The sequence below is a fragment of the Chinchilla lanigera genome, unplaced genomic scaffold (genome assembly GCF_000276665.1).
Source record: "Chinchilla lanigera isolate Chin_1 unplaced genomic scaffold, ChiLan1.0 scaffold00014, whole genome shotgun sequence".
In the NCBI taxonomy this organism is placed as follows: domain Eukaryota; kingdom Metazoa; phylum Chordata; class Mammalia; order Rodentia; family Chinchillidae; genus Chinchilla; species Chinchilla lanigera.
Genome location: NW_004955415.1, coordinates 19,684,046 through 19,698,013, shown reverse-complemented (window position 1 = coordinate 19,698,013; position 13,968 = coordinate 19,684,046). Strand labels below are relative to the sequence as shown.

Genomic DNA, 13,968 nt, shown 5'->3' with positions numbered 1-13,968 from the left:
TGACCATATAGAAGAAGAAAGAGAAACTCTCTTCTTTCTGGAATAACCCCAACTAATAAATGTAAAAGGAGAAGCAGAATGTTAATATTAGCCAAATGTAGCAGTAATTTTTGCACATAGAACCTACTAACAGACACTAACATTAGTGTGCAAAAGTTTTTATAATTTCAAATATCATCCAAAGTGATTTATTAATTACAAGGTGAAAAATAATAAATTTTACTACCTAGCAGACACTGCTTTACCCACATGATCATAGTTGACATCATAAGTCATTAAGACCTAAAATCGCAAACCATCTGTTGCAGTGTTGTGGTAGAACTGGGAGATTCTGCCTGGTGACTGGTTTTTCAGTTTGTACCCTCAGCCGTGGAATGCACCTTTCATAATACCGGGTTTTCCACAGATTTATGGATACTTAAAAAACTAATATAAATCACATTTTTATCTCTTTAAAACAATGCATTTTTATTGTCAATCAAAAAAAAAAAAGTTAGATGTCCCAATCCCAGTTAGTTAAACTGAAATATATATGTGTTTAACATTCTCTATGACTTGTAGGTAGAATTTCTAGGAAGAAAACAGAGGTCAAAGAACTTCACTTACTAATTTAAAGAGAAAAGATTTTAATAGGAGACATCTTTGGTCCACTCCTTCCAAACTCATAACTAACATTTTTATTCTTCTTTTCAATTAAACATATCCTAGGGCATATGTCTTTGATTGTAGCCTATTATAGCTGACAATCCACTTGGGCACTAACATTTTCAGTACTTGATAAAAATGATTACTTTTTCTTTCGACCAGTCAAAGTTCAATACAGTACAAATATGTATTTTGCTTAAAAATCTATAAGTTCAATTTTGATTTGCATTTGGTTGACATCAGTTTTTTTAGAATCACTGATTCTTATAAGGATTTCAGTTTATTGAACATAGCACCTGGTTAAAAATGAATTCTAAAAGTTAAATAATTCTTACAACCATTAGAAATACTGCATGTGATCACTGTTTTTAGCCATGACATTTCTTATTTGATTAAACCATGACTGTGTGTGTATGTATTTCATTTGGGTTTTTCAACTTCAACTTCTAAGCAATTACGTTGGGGAAAAGTATATATCTGGACAGGAAATGGATCCATAAGCCTACACAACCCTTTTGAACATGAGTTTAAAAAGTGTGTCTATAGATAAAAACTTGGGTAGAAAAGTAAATACTTAAAATGAGAAAATAATTCATAATAAATTGCAAGATTTTCTAAAAGCTGGTCATGTGAGTACCAAATAATATTTAAAAATAATATATTTTGTAATAAACTGCTTCTCCCATCTCTATATTACCTTGACCCTCTCTATAGTTTGGCTGCAAATACTTTATCTCTTTACCTTTAAGTATAAAAATTCTTTGCAAATCCTTCTATAACAGAGAGGAGAGAAAGATGACAAAAATAAAGAACTGAGATGTGTTATGTACAGGTACAAATCTTCTGTGGTGGATTGACAACTGGTGGTCAACTTGTAGCACAAAGCTGAACTGAATTGGTGTGGTGCTGGTATGGAGGGCCCACATAAAAAAGAGAACTGGAGAGGAAGAAGTAGGACTGTTGGTTCTCCTAGAGGAGCTTGTCATGCTGGCCTTCCTGATATGAACTTAGCTATTCTCGTTGTCAGAGAAGCTCAGGACCTCATTGTCACTGAGGATGGCTGTAGTATTATTGGGGATTGCTCTGCTCCTTTGAGCATCACTTCCTGGCTCCAGTGCAGATCCCTTAGCTTACTAGCACAGATGCTTCATCCCACGGGAATAGAGTTTCTAGCTTCCATCACTGACCATTGGGCCTTTCCAGCACAGATCCATGAAAAGGACTTGTACAAGACATTGTTATGGGTTCTAGGCCTCTAGTTAATCTTGTAGGGGGCATTGTCATGGGCTCTAGGTCTTCAGTTGGACTCATGCAAGACATTGACAAGGGATCCAAACCCTCAATTGGATTCTTTGGATCTTTAGTGTGTGGGCAGATTTCCTGCACTCTTTTTATTTGACTCTTTGTGTGACTATTACAAAATAATCCTACAAATTATGTGTGCTATATTAAATTGTTTCCCTTGCAAACCCTGACTACAACAGAACCTGGCACCAGAGAAGTGGGATCATTGCTGTGACTATACTTGACCATTTGGTTCAAGAGCTTTTGGGAATGGCTTGTGAGAAGAGCTTGGAAAGGTTCAAAGATGTCACCTGAAAGGGTAGAGCTGGGAAAGCCTTAGGTTGTTCTGTATGTGAGAATCTAGTCAGAGCTCAGAAGATTAGAAGGCTGATAGAAATTGTGCCAGTAAAGACCGGGCTTGGGAGCTTTCTGCTGGGAAGGACTGCACTGGCTACTGGACTCCAGATGATGTGTGTTATGGTTTGGCAGAAAATTTGTCTGCATTTTGCTCATGTCCAGAAACTTTGCCTGAGACTGAGATTAAGGGTGGTGGACTAACTAATCTTGTAGAAGAAATTTCAAGGCAGTCTAAGGTTTAGGCAATGGCATGGCTATTGTTGGGGGCTTTTAGCTAGATCTATGTTGAGAATCAAGAGAAAAAAGTCCAGTAGGATGATTTAAAACTTTGTGAGTTTGGCCAGAAAGAAAGCTCCAGTAAAGCTATGGACTGCAAAGATACCAATGAAGAGATCTTGATTGCTGAGAAGGAAAAGGATAACATAAAAGATGCCTGGAGACATCACAAGAAGCAGCAAGTCTCTAGCCTTTGCAGCTTCAAAACTGCAAAAGTGAAAGGCTACTTTGAGGAGAAAGCTGCAGAATACCATGCTCCAGAATGGTGGCGGCATAGAGGATTTCTTCCTCAGAATTAGATTAAAAGTGTTCAGTGATCCAGACACTCAATCCCTGCAGCCAAGAGATAACAAAGACTTACTACTGCTCCAGCTGGTAGTGGACCTTGGCATCATCCACGTGGCACTGGTTTTAGACACATAAGAATGCAAGAGCTCTGAGGTTAAAAAGGCTTCCACCCAGATTTCAGAAGAAGGCCTGGGAGACCAGGCAGTATACTCCTGAGAGGGTAGCATGTAAAGCTGTGAATGTGAAGCCAAAGGTACAGTGGAGACTCCAGCAGTTTGGAGAAGCCAGGCACATGGATTATTTGAGGAAAACTGCAAGGAGGGAGCAAAACAGGCCCAAGAGAGAAGTCATTGGAGCTATAACTACCAAAAGTGCCATAGAGGTGGAACCACATGGAGCTCACAACTTGCTGCAGATTGTCTCGGATGTTGTATATGGACTTAATGTTTGCTCTGCTGGATTTTGGAATTAATGTTTGCCCTGCTGGAGTTTGGATTTATGCTGGTCCCATTCCTTTGTATCCCTATTTGTAACTTTTGAAGTGGAAATATCTTTCAAATCATGGCAAATTCATTTTTCTTCAATATAAAATGTCAGTACATTGGAAGTTTTCCCCTACAAAACTAATTTTAATATTCTTAAATTGATCAGCCACATCATCAGTTGCTCACCAATATCTTCTTTTTTATGAGTTTTACATTATCTTTATATTTAGGAGTGGTTTTTTTCTTATGATTCTTTTGTGTCAAATAAGAATCTAAATATTTCCCTGTGATTGTATCAATCATTTCTTTATTAATCACATTATAAGACAAGAACTAGTTTATTACTTTTATTCACAATTCTATTCATCTTTCCTAAAGAATTATTGGTTTTGGTTGAGTCTGAAGTTTGTTTTGGTACAAGTGATATCTTGATGCCACGATAATCTCTATTGATTTAATAATTTTAATAATTATTGTTTCATATTCCACTAGTTTTTTCTTAGCTTTATGTCATTCTTTAATGACAAAATACACCCTTCTTATACAATCTAAGATGGAAAATTCAAATTTTCACTTGTTTTAATCAGAATTTCAAAATAAATTTCCATGCTGCTATTAAATGTTATACTCAGATCTTATCAACTTTCTGAACAAAATTTTTGTGAATCTTTGTAAATACATTATTAACATGCCTGAAGTGTTGTACCCATTTTACAGGACTTAAGATATTTTTTAAATATATACTCATCCTTTTAGGTGTACATTCAGGAATGGAATTGCTGTGTTAACATAGCAGGAATGTACTCTTCTACATGGCATAAATAAAATACCTAGGGTTGTAAAGGCAACCAATTAAGTTGATAGAGTTATCAAAACCAATAAAATAATTTTGTGCTATTATAACAAGTATTTCTTGGCTTTGCAATATAATAAGATGTAATGGCAGACCAAGTAGCTTCTGTACATTTAAAGTGTAAATGATATTTAAACATGTCTACTGCAACAATAATTGTTACGACTATATTTGTGTTTGGTTGATCACAAGTCCGGCTAATACCACTGGTGTTTGCTTCCTACTAAAGAATAATTGAAATAATGTACTTTTTCTTCCATTCCAATTTATGGAAGCCTTGAATTATAACTAAATGAACACAGGGATCTGCAATTAAAACCCTCAGTTAAGAAATCTGCCTTAGAGATTGGGAGTATTTATAAACATAGATTCTCTCCTCTTCTCTCTCTCTCTCTCTCTCTCTCTCTCTCTCTCTCTCTCTCTCTCTCTCTCACACACACACACACACACACACACACACACACAGTTTTCCCATTTTGGCCTAAGTTATAGCACATGGCTTAGCAGGATTAGCCAGGGCAAATGAACATCCATGAAAATAGCAGTTATAGAATCCTCATATCAGGAATATGATCTGTCATATTTTGATCTGTTATCTTTTATTGCTTTCTGTATCATATTAAATCTAATTTGATTTTTGTATAACTCAGACATTTGCAAATTAACTTTTCTAAACTAAATATTGTGTACTACTTTAGATGACACATGCATGACTCATTCAATCCTCTCAAAATTCTGTATGTGCTGTCATTACCTAGCATTTAGCAGAAGGAAGCCCTGATATAAGAATAGTTAAATAAATTGAGTTTAAAAATTCAGATACATATGAATGGAGTGAGAATCTTGGCATTTTACAACTAATATTTAAGTGCTTTTCCTATTGGACAAGAAACTAGTATATCCAAATTTTATTGTTTGGTGTTTTTCAGTATAAAGAAGTGTTACTATGCAAATAAAAGCTCGCACATTTTATTTATACTAGATGCTGTACTAGATGAAAAGAGCATTTACATGAGAATGTCCACAGTTCTAAAAAGTTCAATCCTTCTATTGTCTCAGGAGAAATTCTTATAAATAGAGGCTAGATGTTCAAACAAGATATTTGCCTCTAGAAGGATGTTTTTTAAAACTGAATTTCATTAATACCTGAAAAGAAAAACAAAACACTGCTCAACATGTATTTGAGGAAATCCAAAAACAGCCTGTAGTTGTGTAGGCTCAGAGAAGTTTCCCTAGAGAGGACTCACTGCAGTTGACAAATGCATGAATAATTACTGCAAAAATACAGCCCCATATGTCACAGTTATCTTGCTCTAAATGAGAGAAAATCCATTTTTGAGTGGATTGGGTTTTCAGCTCCACCAACGATATTTATTCAAAACTTTAGTCTTTCCATTACATTGCTTTCTCCTGTGGAAATATAGCACACCTTATTCTAACAGAGAAGAAAGAGGAAAGGATGCTGAACTCTGGTCATGAATATTTTATTGTGCATAGAGAGAGAGATCACAGGGGGGCCAGATGAGTAGTAGGAAACAAATGTGATGTTGTTTTCAAATTCTCAGAGGAGGTTTATATGAAACTGTCTTTGTTAGCTTGTTTTCTGCCTGGCTTCTACACTGTCAAACCTGATAATGAAATCTTTTGTATATCTGGAGCTTACCTATTAGGTGGGGAGTGTAGCATCTACCTGAAAGTATAAAATTATCCATGTTATGTGGTACACACATAAGAAAAACTTTTGTAAATGCCACAGAGGTGAGGACCTATCTTCAAGAAGAATAATCCATATTAATTTCTGTTGGGGATGTTCTATCTTCAAAAAAAAAAAAAACAGGTTGAAAAATAAGTTGAGTATTACATTTTCTCCATACAATTCATTTGTTTTCTCTTCTTCCCCTAATACCTCCAAGATATTAGAAGACTTTCATCTTTCATAATGTCATAACCCACTGGAGTTCATTTGGCCAGAAGCCAGTGCTAATGGAGCCAAGGTGTTAAGCTTGTGCTCTTCAAGAAAAATTGAGGGGCTGGGGATCTTTAAGAAAAATCTAGGGGCTGGAGATTTAGTTCAGTGGCACAGCGCCTGCCTGGCAAGTGCAAGGTCGTGAGTTCGATTCCTGGTACTGGAAGAAAAAAACAAACAAACAAAAAAAAGAAAAATTGAAATCCTGTTTTCCTGACATAATGGCACAGAACACATATCAAACCCACCATTTGCAAATTATCTTCTCTAAGTACAAAGGGAAGTGGACAGAAAGGTGAATGATATAGTAGACATTACCGGATTTCTGAGTTGATGAGATCCAAGTCACCTTGCCTCTGAACCACCTTTGAATGTGTCTGTGTGAATGCTTGAAGTCAAGAAGGAAATCAAGAAAGCATGCAGGAACTACAACTATTTGTGCTAACATAGTTGATGGTAAATTTTTGTTCTATTTTGTGCAAAGTAGAATTTCAAGGTGTAGTACTTTACCAATGAGCCCAATAATACATCCATATCTCAGACTCAGGTACTACTTGTAATGAGTTTTTATATTTTTTGAACATGTAATGAAAATGATAATCTCTGTGCCACGAACTGGTCTATGCACCCCATATTGAGGGGTCAAGTAACCTGAGAATCTATGAAAAAGAATGAAACACAATGGCTTAACTTATGTGAAAACTTAGTTATGTCTCTATGATGGGTGTGTCTCTATTTTTCTAATACACACAACCACCCTACAGATGTTTATCTTTCTTATTCAAAATGGGAGTGAGCTAGGATTCTTTTATTCTAAATTGTTTTAAAGTGGCTGGCCACTGATTTTTGGTTTAAAGAACTAAATTCAATGACTAAAAGACTATAGGGTTTGGTTGTACTTAGTTAAAACTTTAGCTGCCATTTTTTACTATTTACTATTGGACAGTTACTTCACATAGGCCATTTCTGTTTTATCTGATAGACCATTCCATCTTGTGAAAAATGGTATATGTCTCCATTTTTCAGATGAGGCAATAATCTTAGGGAGGCCAGGCACCAGCACTCCGGAAGTTGAGGCAGGAGGATCATTGCGAGGTTTGAGACCAGCCTGAGCTACAAAGTGATCTCAAGACAGCCTGAACTGCATAGTGAGACCCTGTCTCAAAAAGACAAAGAAATAATAATACTCTTAGGGAATAGTGCAGCTACTACAAAGTGAACAAATGATAACAAAGCCAAGCTCTCCCTTTTGAAGGTTATAAATGCAAATATTAAATTTAATTGGCATCAGTACCTCACATTAAGATGTACATTAATAACAGGTTCTGAATGGTTTAGCTCTTATCTGAATATAGTATACTAAAAGTATACTGACATTTTTTAAGTCAGTAATGGTACTATAGATTTTTTACAGATATATAGATAAAGATTTCTTAATGCTCCTTCAAAAAGAAAGAGATTTGAAAGGAGAGGTTTTAGTGGTCATCTGACTATGTGTTAAAGAAAGCTTATGGTGCTTGATATTTCTGTGATTATCTGGTTATTTGCAGAGTAAATAGGAAGTCTTAATACTAGTTCTTAGGAAAAACTCAAACTGTAATATAATGGTATTAATAAAGAAAAAGTAGGGGCTAGGGATTTAGCTCAGCGGCACAGTGCCTTCCTGGCAAGCGCGAGGTCATGAGTTCGATTCCCAGTACCAGGAAAAAAAAAAAAAATAAGTAAAGTGTGTTTAATTAATGTTATTTTCCTGGGTGAAAAAGCATTACTCTTGCAAAATATATTTAAATTATCTTATTGTTGTGCAGTAAATCTATATGATTATGTCAGTCCTACGACTATTCCATGACAAAGTGAATTGAATCGATAATCTCAGATATATGAGGAGACTATTTTAAGACTCTGATTGGAAATTATGTCTATCTGTATTTTATTCAATTTTGAATTAAATTGAAAGCACATAAGCTTTTAGAACCATCCCCTTCCCTCCTTCCTTCCTTCCTTCCTTCCTTCCTTCCTTCCTTCCTTCTTTCCTTCCTTCATCTTTACTTCTTTTTTGTGCTTGGGGTAGAATTCAAGGCCTCACTACATCCCCAGGGCCTTTCTAGAATATTTTGTGACCTATGCAAAGCATTACTTTTTAGCAAGTTCTACTATGCTTAGAAATGATAGTTTAACACATAGGACATATGTATGAGAAGAAAGTTTAGTAAGAAATTACATTCCATGAACTACAAATAAATCAAGGTTGAATTCGCACGGGGGGTAGGAGACATAAAAAGAATTAAGATGTGTTATGTGCATGTATGAATTCCCATTATGAATGCAATTATTACATACATCAAACATATTGTAATATAAATAAAAATTTTAAAAGATAGAAAAATTGAGACATGAACTTAATTGGAAAATCTTTGCAACAGATCTAAGATATACGTTTACATTCCTAAGGGAATTTTAAACATTTTTCAGATACAATAGATCTTTTCTTTCTTTATATCACAAATTACTGGCATTTTAACAAAGGAAAAAAATATATATATAAGCCTGCGAAGTATGTGCTTGTGTACCTACAGTTCATAAATGTGTATAATGGAACAAAAGAAAGTATTTATTACCTGAAGAGAAAAATGAAAAATGAATCAGTCTTCTGGGAATAGTTTAGACAGACCTGTAATGGAGAAGATGGAATGTGAACCTATAATTATGTTGAGGAAGACTTTGGATTGTCTGAGAGTTGAACAATGATTAGTACCAAGCGGAAAACCTGGAATCTAGAATATGTTTGTGTTAAAGAATAAGAAAGAATAAATGATTTTTATTCCTAGATCTTTCATAAAGAGTATGGCATTCATATTTAGTCCCTTCCTACCCTTCTATAGTATTTGTCGTTGCTCATCTAAAGGGAAATAGCGTGCTAAACATAAGCCTGGTTAAGAACGTGGAGGATCTGCATTTAACTCTGATTCAGCCAATGTATATATGGTTGATCCTCATTATTTGTGGGTTTCTTGTTTACGCATTCACCTTTTCATGTTCTTTTAAAAATTTTTTTGCCTTGCGTTAGTAACTTTGTTGTTCATAGTACTGAAATACTGTCTAGTATTCTTATGTACCAGAAGGCTGGGATGCGCCTTATGGAGAGAAGATATAGTTTAGATAAGCTTTGCACAAGTGTGAGTTACAGCGCTATCCCTTGCAAATTCAGTGTTGATGAATCAACAGTGCATGCTACGTAAGGTGTCTTTCAAGAGGTAAATAAAACAAGCTTCTCCACTGACTGGATGATGAACATAGTGGACACAGGAATTTGCAGAAACCTAACTCTGCATTTCTTCTAGGAACGAGGCTTCAGTATTTGCTAATTCAGTACTTGCAATGACTGTAGTACATGATGACTACAAATCATGAGAAAATATGTTAACAATATACAATTATCAGTTATTGAGCCAGGCCTCAGAGATTCAGGAACGAAGGACTTGCCGTCTACTGGACAGATGGATTCACGACGGAATGTTTGCATAAAGGAAGTGCTGTAGAGTAGATGCAGGCAAGGTGCTAAGAGTGTGTGTGCGTGGGGGGGAGTGGTTAATGCCACCCAGGGGTGCCCAGGTAATAACACACAGATCTGTAGCTGCATGCTGGGAAAATGATAGACACAACACAGACAGGGTATACTGGATGTAGAAGAATATAAACTAAATGATGTTATGTATTTATTTTTAAACAGAGCATAATGTTGGTGGGGTTCTGAGTCACATTGGTACCGTGTTGTTACAGAAACACACTGTGGTGAATTCTGCCTCTTGCCAAAATGAACACTGAGGAAAAATGAAGAAAACTGAAGAGCTCCAATGAAAAAATACAGAACAGAAACAGCCACCCTCCTCTGGAGTCTTTAATTTATTCACAACGATTGTAAAAAAAAAGGTAGGAAAGTAAATTATATTTCCTTTTACCCTTTTAATTTTATTTTAAGTTATACAATACTGAATAAGCAGAAAAGTATAGAGATTTATTTCACAAATATACAGTTGTTGACTCCTGCATGCCTGCAAACTCTTTTAAGCACTAGGAATACAATGGTGAACAAAAAGAAAATGCATATCTTTGGAGGAATTGACCTTCTAGTGAAACGGTAACTACATTAATAAAAGGAAAAGAAACTGACTGTCATTACAATGCTTAGCAGGTAAAACTGGTTAATGAGATAAAGGGTGACTTGGGGCTGCTCTAACTTGAGTGTCAGAACACACCGCTCAGAATGTTTGAACTGAGAATTAAATGATGGAAGAACCACGTATGAAGATAATGCCTTTCACGAGCCAGAATCTAGATGGATGTGCTCAAGGGTTGGAAAGCAAGCCCATACTGCTTAAAGAGAGGGGGTTTGGACAGGAATGATGTAGGAGATGAAGAGGAAAAGCCTTTGAACATGGAAAGGTGCCTTGATTGTATTCCAGGGAAGGTAGACATCATTGAGAAACCATTAGGAGAGAAATGGAGGAATCTATACATGTTAAGCATCTCTAATGTAAAATCGTCATGTCAGAAATGTTCCAAAATCCCAAATTTCTTGAAAGTCAACCTGCTGCTCAAAAAGTTTCAGATTGAGGAGTGTTTTGGGGTTTTTGGTGTTTAGATTAGTGCTCCTTGAGAAAAGTAAAGTCCATGCTAATATTCCAAAATTTCAAAGAAAACTAAAATCAGAAACACTTCTGGTCTCAGCCATTTTGGATAAAGGATATTCAAGCTGTATTATATTCGCAAAAAAAAAATTCTGCCTTACTTTTGCTAACTAGTACGTGTGGGGGTTTTAGTAATGGAAAACAGCATGCCATAGGATCATCCAAGTAAGAAATGCTGGTAAGCTAGCTTAAGGATGTGGCTTTGGAAATGGGAATTTTTTGGAGCCTCTTCAGAAAATACATGAAAGTCATGTTCTTTATGAATCTCCAAACATAATTCTAATTTCCATAGGTCAGATCTGCATCCATTAGTGTATTAATTTACAATCATCACGGTAATTTATTCCACCGCTTGAGAAAATTGTTTATGGAGTATGTGTTTTTAGCCTGCTTCTGAAACATAGAGTGTGTTCATGACAAATTGTGCAAAAACAATAGAATTCTTCCCTAAAATCTCATGTTCCACTGGCGGTATCTTGTAACACTTAGAGATGTGAGTCCTCTACATGTATCTGCAACTCCTCTCCTGCTTTCTGGGTAGGCCCTGACTTCTGGGAATATTGTTCCCCAGACCACTGAAAGGCTGCCTGTGTGAGAGGTGTCCTTCTAAATAAGAAGCACATGAATTTTTTAAGGACTAGTGGCTTAAGTCAGCCAAGCATGATTTCAAAAGTAAAACTTCCCTACTATGTTATTTGTAGATAGAACACTGAAGGAAAAACTAAAATACAATTTAAAATTGGTACTTTTGAAAAAGGATGAAGGATGAATCTGAGCAAAATTTATCAAAAGAACTATCATACTCAGGGGAGAAGGGTTCATGTCAGTGTTCAAAGCCTACAGAGGACATGAGTCGGTGAGGAAAGGATGCACTAACCTTGGCAGGTAGGTCTGAATTTGCAAGAAGCCATCAGCCATTGCTGGAGCATGGACCACCTTGAAATTGGTGTTGTGATGATTTCGTCAGGATAACTTGGCTGAATAATATGTCAAGATCTCAACAAAATATGTAGTATTACTTTTCCCCTCTCATAACAGTCTAAAAAGAACCTAAACTTGAATGTTGTAGAAAACTTTCCTTCCTCCAACCCAGATCCCTCTGGGAAATCTTTGGTTATCAGAAGAAAGCCTTAGTATAGCACTTATATAGTGTCAGATAGAGTCATCCACTTGCACCAAACACACACATGTTAAGCTGTGAAGGAGGTGAAAGATGCAGTTCAGTGGGAGAAACTCAGCACCTGCAAACATCAGAGAAGTCTGAGACTAAGCAAGACTCCTAGAGTCCATTCTCCATCATGAGGGATGTGCTTCATCTTTAGATCATGAAGCACTAAAATGTATGTGTGATATCTTGGTCTCAGGAAAGCCAAGGCTCAAAGACACTGAGGATAAATACCTATACTCACAATTGAGCTATCTAAAAGCAAGCTTTATGGACATCAATCAGTATAGTTTCAAAAAAACAGAGTATACAAGCTCTGGGGGAGTTCTGGATTTTTAGCAGTACCTTAGGAATCACTAGCTACTACCTTTCACCTTCTTCATGGTCCAGCATCAATAACAAGTTTCCAGGTATCTGGCAAAATAAATACAGAGATACCCAATATTAACTACAAGTTAACTCTTCATACACTCAAAGAAATGGGTCAGAATAAAAATATCAAAGACCCAAAGCTGATATACTATATTCTGAGATTGATCCAGTTATCTATTGGATTAGATAAATTCTTGATTCACTGGAGACCATTAAAAGGATATCAAAGTTTCTAAGGGAAGTAATCCGATTCTGAAACAATAAGGACAAATAAAACAGAAAGAAGATAGTGTCTTAGTTTGATCACCCCAGAAGCAGCTGTTGAGAAAAAAATGGGATAGTAGTGTTTATTTTGGAGGTGGTATCATTTGCCTTTGTAGGGAAGTGAGTATGTGAGACAGGGAAAAGAAGAAAGACAAGAAAGGACCCTCACCACTACTGTGACTAAAAGTTGCATAATCCCGTTAGGCATTTCTGAGATACAGTATAGAATGTACCTTGAATTTACCCCCACCAAGGGCAAGGGAATTGGAGTACTTGACCAATTTATCCTATTTTCCTTGGCTAAGGGTTGCTTCCTTGGTGAAAGCAGAGGAGTGTTAACTCCCTGGATTTATGGTCTACCATACATGTAAACCAAGAGAACATCAGTAGCCAGAGGAAGCCTTCAGGTAGAGGGCCAGATAATTACCATTGGAGGACACCCTTAGATAAGCATGTCCCAAAATGATGAATGTCAAGGGGATGTAGATAGGCCACCAGTGGTTTCTACTCCAAGAAGTGACAACAATTCTGTTGATGGTTTTACAGTCACAATCATATTAATAGAGCTATTGTTTATTAAATGAGCTCTAAGCCAGGTCATATACTAAATGCTTTATATACATTTTAATCACTTAATTCTTATATATTGAGTACTCACCTTGTGCTAGGTGGGCAGAGAGAAGGAAAATTATTTCTATATCTCAACACTGAAGTTCTATAGCATACATTATTCTTGTCTTCAGTTGGGAGATGAGGAAATAAGACTGAGCAAGGTGAGCCAAATTCTCTGAAGCAGCACAGGTAGGATATCAAGTTGGAACTCAAATCCTGGTTTGTCGGCTCTCAGAACTATCTCCCAGGCAACTGGTAATTATTAATTAGCTCATCAATTCCTGATATTTTTCAGACACACATTTATTTAAAAGGTGGGTGATATTTAAATTTTGGAATATAAGAAAAATTTGCCCATGTTCTCAAGAAGCTTACACATTTTTGGAAGAGAAAGACTAGAAAAAGTTGTGTTTGAAGTATGTAGTGGAATAAGTTGAAGCTATTGAATAGGACAAGGAAAGAGTTATCACATGTTGGTGCATAGCAACTTACCCCATAACTCAATAGCGTAAAGCAATAAGCATGTATTGTTGCTTTTGAGTTCATGTGTGAGTTAGGGAATTCTACTCCTTTGGGCCAAGATTGGCTGATCTTAATAGGTTTTGTTCAATATTTGTGGTTAGCTACGGGTTACATAATATAAGATAGCTTCGCTCATGCATCTGATGATTGACGGAATGTGGCTGAGGTTACTCAATTTCCCAGCAAGTTAG

The 13,968-nt window shown here is 36.2% G+C and overlaps 1 protein-coding gene across 1 annotated transcript in view; it reads left to right on the top strand.

The window, feature by feature from the left end:
• Positions 1-13,968, top strand: part of Pak7 (p21 protein (Cdc42/Rac)-activated kinase 7) — a gene marked incomplete in the record, with an annotated part of 316,361 nt that overhangs the window by 128,074 nt on the left and 174,319 nt on the right. The window contains 1 exon segment of the mRNA XM_013512104.1: positions 9,935-10,081.